Consider the following 7184-nt stretch of genomic DNA (forward strand, 5'->3'; position numbering starts at 1 on the left):
CTGTCCTGGGTGGGCATCTCCTCCTGGGCTTTCTTCCTGGGAATCAGTGAGATGACAGTGAGGGCACTAGTCTGGATACCTAAGAAACAGAGAGCAGTGGGGGCAGCCTGGTGGGCTCAGGATGGGGAACGAGGGGCAAAGGGTTCTGGGGGTTTAAGAGAATTCCCCAAAGTGGGACATTGTCCTCAGAATTTGTAGGGTCTTGTAAAACACACCTGATCTAGCTCCAGGTGGGGAAAGGGGTCATTTTCCCAACTACTCTGAGTGACTCATCCCCTAGAGAGGGCAAGGACCCTCCTTCCTATCACCCGCAGTGTTCGCTGAGTGATATATTTAATGGAGAGATTCATCATGTCACCATGAGGCCCATCGATCAGCTGAGGCACAGAGAACCTGAAAGACAACAGCACAAGTCAGTTGCTGGGTGGCACAAGGACTGGTTGTGGGGTGATGTGGACTGAAAGCTCCCACGTTCTGGCACATGGAATTTGACAGTGCCCAGGGACACATCTGCACCACGGCACTGGCAGCTGCAACAGCAGTAGCCTGGCAAGGCAGGAGGGGGCCATTTGTAACCCCGGATTTCTAACCCATGGGCAAGGGGAGAGGGCAAGGGGACAGGCCTTGTCTCTTGGAGCCCACCCATTCAGGTGGCTCTCTTCTCCTGCTTTGTCTCTCTGTCACTGCCCCATCATTCAGCTGTGCCAACTCACTTTACAAGAGACCTCAAAGATCTAAACCTGAGGGTCTACCTTAGCCTGGCCCAGTTGGAAGGTTCGGTGGGCTGCAGTTTGTGTCACGCTGAGGCCCCAGGAAGCCCACAGACATTGGGAGGGGAGGGTCATGACCACAACAGTGCCAGGTCACTGAGAGAGACAGACAGAACAAGCCCAAAGAAATCACTCATACATTGACCCCAGGCTATGGCTTTGACTAAGTCAGCCCCACTTCAAACTTGAGTGTCCAAAGACAGGGAAGCCAGACCAAGGGAAGCCAGGCCCACCCCCACCCAGGAGGAGACAGAGGTCGCTCACTTTGCGTTTGGGCACAGACACGCGCCCAGGTCTCCGCATGGTTCCCAGATGATGGCCTGAGCTGAGGTTGGTGTGGAAGGGAAGGGACTCTGGTCATTCCCTGACCTTCTATGACCCCTGTCAGGCCTGTCCAGCAGAGCCCTCCTCTGACAGAGATGCCTTCCCCTGAGGAGGGAGGAAACAGAATGTTGCCATGACATAACCTATTGTGACATGGATGGTCACAAGGTGGGGAGTGAAGCAGAGACCCTGAAGGTCCTTGGTCTTCCAAGGGAGAGGAGCAAGGAAGGGTGGGCAAGGAGGTCTGGCCCAGGTCTTAGAAACTTAGCCAGAACCCCTCCTATACCACCCATTGTACTATTGCCCCCAGCCAGAGCAGTACCCAGGACTGTGGGTTTCTCCTGTGGCCAGCAGGTCTACCCTCTGTCACCCCAAAACAGGTCTCAGACAATTCCCTGGGCCTCTTCCAGCATCAATGACACCTAGAATATACACAAATTTTAGGCGGAGAAACATAGAATGTATCTTCAGGCAAAAAAACCAGCCCTGACGTGGGCAGGGAGGAAAACTAGAAACCTGGAATCCCCTTTAGGGGCTTCCCTGGAGACCATTACCCCTCCCAGAAAGGAGGGAGAGGGTGGCAAACGTGGGGAAGATTGGCTTAGGGAACAGCTAAGCCCTCCTTCCCCAGTTGGCAGCATTACTCCATAGTACCCTCGAAAAAGTCAAGAATTGTGCCCCAGGGGCTGCCTAAGAGCTTGGGGAAACTTTATCCCTCAGCCAGGCAGCCCTAAAGGGGAGGGGGCATGTTGCAGGGGGAAGGGTGAGCAGGTTCTGGTTGTGTTCTGTGACATGGGCCCCTCTGGCAGCCAGCCACCATCCCACCCACCCATCTCAGAATCCTCTTTCTTGTTGCCTCAAACTAAACTCAGAGGACTCCAAAGAAAGCTAGTAGTGTGAGAGAAATTCCCCAGGTCATGGCACACACTGCCCACTTCCCAGGTCCCAGACCCCCAGAAATCTCCCCAGCTGGCCCTGTGTTAAGAACCCTCCTGTACCTGAAGGAAAACTCCTCTGCCTAAGGAAGGTGTTAGCCTGGCCCAAGGACTTGCCAGTCTCGAGCTGGGTCTGCTGCCTATCCTCACCCTGGGCAGGGCTCTGGAAGGGATTCAGGGACCCTGGGCTGAGCATTTGCCTCCTCTGCCTCTATGTCCCCAGAGGACCTCAGTCTCAGCTGACGTGGTAGACAGGTCACAATGGTGTCCTCATCCAATGACGTCCTCACCCCCATTATTACCTTTAGCTCAGTCCCCAGACAAGGCCCCCCAGGCTGGCCCTTGGCAGGGCCCAGGAGCAAAGCCCTTTGAGGGCAGGCCAATCAGTCTGTGGGTAGGAACACTGCGGGCCCACCTGCCACCAAGCCACACAGCCCCATGACCCTGTACTGACCACCCTTTGTGCTTTCTGCAAAAGATCCTGGCATATCCCTCCAGAATCCATGAGCTCTGCCCCCCATCTTCTGTGGACACTCCTATCCTCCCTGTCTGTTTGCAGTGCCCTTCCACTCCAGCCTCAGGCCCCAGATTTATTCTCCCCCTTCCTCCTCATTGGGACAACTGGGCATACTCCCCTACCTTGGCTTCGGGCCTGTCCTCTTCTGCCGTCTCTGTCTCTCCAGGCTCTCCTTCTCTGCTGCCTCCTAGGACTGTGGTAGCCAACGTGTCCCTGTTGGGTCCTCACCTGCTGGAGGACTGTATTTGCAATTTTCAGAACCACAGTCACTGCTACTGAAAACCTCTGCACAGACAGACTTGATTGTCCTTTCTTTCCAATAAAGTTCGAATGAGACGTCCATGCCAGGTCACTGAATGGCTAGGTCAAGGGATGGCATCATTTAGGCAGTCTCTGCTAAAATCCTCTGTGGTATCACATTTCAGTGCAGGGGGTGTCCTTGGGTCCCCCAAAATGATGCCAGGTCCTCCCCAGAGCTGACTGTTCTTTCCATGCCTGGAAATCTTCCCATCCAGGCCTGGAGCCTGTGTGTCTGTCTGTCTATCTGTCTAAGAATGGGCTGAGCTCCATCCAGAGGAGCTCAGAGCCAGTTCCCTGGGGTCTATGGCATCTCCAACACACTTTGGTCACCTTGGGTCATCAGAGTGCTCACTGGAGGTTGAAGGTCTTGAAGGCAGCTCAAGTCAGGACACTTCTCCATCCCAATCCTGAAGAAAAGGACTTTCCTGACCATGTGTCACCCTTGGTTATCTCGAGTCATCTTTCCAAAGCCTGCGGGTCAGTGGTTAGCTAACAGACCCTTTATCCCCTGGAGCAGCTACAAGGCAGGGGAACAGAATGTTCAGCATTCTAGAGCAGACATGGCTAGCTATCCCCAGGGGATCCAATATGGCTTGCGATACAAATCCAAGGACACGCCCATGAAAAATAAAATGCTCAAGTCTGAGCAGCCTGCCCACCTCACCTCAAGTCATGGTAGGCACCAGAGAGGAGAAGGCAACGGTACCCCATTTCCCTTCCCCAACCCTGATGCTTCCCTACTCCCCTGGCAGGCTTGGCTCATGCCCGTGAGTGAGGCTGCTGCTAACTTATTCCAGAAAGGGTGTGGGGTGGGTGACTTCTGGGGCAGAGCCTTCTGGCTGCAGGGCTGTTTTCCAGACCTACATCCTTCTGGCATGGGTGCCGCACTGTTCCCCTCTCTGAGATCCAGACTCCTCTGCCTCCTCTCTCTGCCCAAACACCCATCACGCTGTGGGGCTATGGAGAGCACACTACCCTGACATTCAGAGGCTCTGCCTTCCAGTCCGCCTGGACCTCTGACTCCCTGGGCAATTGTCCTTTGCTTCCTGGGCCCTTGTTTCCTCACGTGGAAGCTGAAGTTGTTGGAGTCTCTGGCCTGCAGGGACCATCCCAGCTCTCAGTCTCTGAGAGTCCCCTCTGAGGCTCTGGCCCAGACTGAAGGCAGGGAGGATAGTTGCCTGCCTGGCCCTGAGAAGTTTCCCCAGGAAACCAGTCCCTTGCTGCTGGGCTACCCTGATCTAAACTCATGGGAATCTCCCTCCCCAACACACTCAGCTAAGACAGATTCTCTGTGCCTGACTCTGGACCTACACTTGAATCCAGGCCAGGTGGTAGCCACCCCAGAGACTGCCTGTGGTCCTGGGCAGGCAGGCACTCTCCCCACTGCCTCCTTCCCATGTGGGTTGTGGTGGGAGCTAGAAAGAAAGGAGGGCGCAGTACTAGACCAGGGCCTCAGAGCAGCCAAGGCCTCAAGCTGTGTAGCCCAGAGGGCTCCTTTCAGTGAAGCCTGGTTGGGGTGGCTCTCAGGGGCCCAGTGCCCAGAGACTGAGAGTATGTGGGAAGGAAAAAGAGGGTGGCAGGGGGAGAAGGAGGGTGCAGGCCATGGAGGAGACCCCAGTAGAAGATCAAAGAACTCAAAAATTCACCATCGAAATTATTTTTCTGTTTTTTAATTTTTCGAGAAAACAACATAAGGAAACAACTGCATAAAATTTCAAAGAATATATCCTCAATGAGCAGTGTTTGGGGGAGAGCTTAGAGAGGGTCCCATGGACCCCAGTGTTGTTGTGGCATCTTGGGGGGGGCCTGCTGGAGTGGGTGATGGCCGAGGGGCCAGAGATGGATCCAAAAGGAAGGCCAAGGGGAAGGGAGGGTAAGGATGCAGAGAAAGGGAAGGGGCAGAGCAGTAGGAAGTGGGGGAGCTCCAGGGCTTCCATGGTCGGGATTAAACGACCCCTTGTGGCATCTGAGATGAACCACCTTCCTCAGCTCCTCTTTTGTTCTGTCCCACGTCCACTGGGTGATCTTGAGAATGGAGGGGCAAGGGCAGTTTGCGAGGTCTTCCTCGCCTTTTCCTGGTGGTAGATCTCTGGGTATCCACAGGGAGAGCTTTGGAGGGAGGATCAGTGGCTGTTGGTGGTGTGACCTCCACTGCTACTGCCAGATGTGCCAGCTTGCTTTCAGGATGGGGACCATGTCTTCGAGTGCGGGTCCTGGCTCCACGTCCCTGATGACAGTCAGGGTGGTCCTGGGGGCATCCCTCTTGGACACCCACTCCACTTCTCCCTTCAGCAGCACCAGGAATGGATGCTAGAAGATATTCGAAGTAGGCCAGGGGCTCATTGACATCGAGCTCCACAGGTGGAATGGCACTTGCACCTTCTGCTCCGAGGCCCATTATTGTGACGAACAGGTTAGGGAAGGCCTGATCCCCCCTGATATAGGTGACTGGGGGTGGACTTCTTCTCCCCCTTCCTTGTCCATCACTTGGATCCTGGATGCCATCTCGTTGACCCTGATGTATTCCGGGATGGTCCCTTGGTGGTGGCTGTGGACTAGGTCTGCCATCACGCCTTCCTTTACTATTGTCATCAGGGGGCAGTTGAGGGGGTCTCAGTATCGGCTCGGCATCCAAAGGAACAGGGTCCTCCTTCTGGGAGTTCATTCCCTCTGCTGCCCGAGGGCTGACAGCAACAATTCAGACCAGCCTGTCAGCCAGAATGGGTGATCTCATGTAGGGGCCCTCTGTCATGACAACCCCAGAACTCTCCTGGGTGCTGCATTGTGACATCCTTCAAGTCCTAGCCTCCACTTGTCTCTGGAGCCTCAGTGTTGCCCTGCTGACCTCTCAGGCAGGACAGTGCCATGTCCATCTCCACAAAGGTACTTGGAAAACTTCAGGATATCCCTGTTAAACACACACTCCTCTCTCCAGGTCTTCTAGCACCTCATGAAAAGAGGCTGATTTTCTATCCCCTGAGTTGTGGCTTTTGGCAGGGCTGTGACTGACCCAGGGAAGGAGGGGGCAGAGCTTCTCTGGTCCCAGTCTCCTCCTGGCTCAGGTTCAGAGTTCACAAGTTATCCCTCTTGGGATGGGGGCTCAGGAAGGCTCTCAGATTCACATACTCCCTAGCTGTCCAAGTCACTTCCCTGCTGCCTGCCTCAGTTTGACCATCTGTGAATATGTAAAAGAAACAGCGCCTCTCTCTCAGGGTGGCTGTAACAATCAATGTCATCCTGTTTGTGAAGCATTGGGTACAGTGCCTGGCTCACAGTTAGGCTTATAAAAATGCTAGCTATCAGTATCTAGCACAAAGCCTCCCTGAGCCAGCACACCCTGGTCACCACACCTGACCCAGGATGGTTCTTCCAGCCTTGGCCCAAAGCCCCCAAAGCCCGTCCCCTACTCCAAAGCACTAGTAGGAACATTTCTGAGCCTCAACTGCCCCTGGCTGACCACCACATCCAGGGGCTCTCCTCCCAAACACTGAAAGCCCTCCATCTTCTTGGGCTCAGGTTCAGCCTCAGGTACTTTTCTCATTCAAGCCACTCTCAGAAATAGAAGAGCTGGGAGGGGAAGGGGCTTCCTGCCTGGTGCTTCTCATGATGCATGGGAATGGCTGTACCGAAACACATGCAAGGGAGGGTGAAAGCTGCTCGATGGAATATGATCCGTTTCTTTATGCCAGCTTCCGGTATGACCTCCAGGAGACTGAGAGGGAGTAGGAGCATTAGTTAGTTGTAGAGATGGGCCCACGAGATCATTTCATCCAAGCCCCACAGGTGTCTGCTGAGGAACCTGAGGCCACCTAGAGAGGGCAAGGCACTAGCCCAAGGTCACATGGCAGAGCACAGCTGAGCTTCCCAATGCAGCAGTAGCCTTTCCTCTACACCAGCGAGGCTGACTTCCCTGAGGAGGAGCAAAGGGCCAAGCAGGCTGCTTCCCTCTGGATGGCGTCTTAACCACAGCCAGGACCCTGTCATTACAACTTCTATACTTGCTGCACCTGCTTCTTCTGCCAGTCAGCCCTCCCTCCTCCCTGCCCTCTTCCAGGGGTCACCAGGGCCTTGCACATTGCCAAGGCCAGTGAGTGGCCTTTCCAGCCTGCTCCACCTGGACAGCTGGAGCATCCACCACTGACTCTCCCTTTCCTTCAAACCCTCACTGACTCCCAGTTCCCTGCCCTGTCCTTCTGCCTCTCCTAGGCTCCTTGGTGGTCACTGCTCCCTTCTTGTCCTGGCTCCTACAAAGAAGTTCCCAGGCTCCTAGGAGCCCAGGTTAAGGCCCAGAAAGGACATTAGGGGTCAGTCTTGTCATCACCCATCTTTGAAGGGCCC

The 7184-nt window shown here is 54.9% G+C and overlaps 1 long non-coding RNA gene across 1 annotated transcript; it reads right to left on the bottom strand.

Annotated features, from left to right (window-relative positions):
• Nucleotides 1-316: 316 nt before the first annotated feature.
• LOC140515379 (uncharacterized) lies at nt 317-2254 on the bottom strand. The gene is made up of 3 exons (XR_011970994.1): nt 2093-2254; nt 1035-1199; nt 317-393 (listed from the first exon to the last, which is right to left on the bottom strand). It is a non-coding gene; the product is annotated as an uncharacterized lncRNA (long non-coding RNA).
• Between the last annotated feature and the right edge of the window lie 4930 nt (nt 2255-7184).

The sequence above is a fragment of the Notamacropus eugenii genome, chromosome X (assembly GCF_028372415.1).
Source record: "Notamacropus eugenii isolate mMacEug1 chromosome X, mMacEug1.pri_v2, whole genome shotgun sequence".
Taxonomy (NCBI): Eukaryota; Metazoa; Chordata; class Mammalia; order Diprotodontia; family Macropodidae; genus Notamacropus; species Notamacropus eugenii.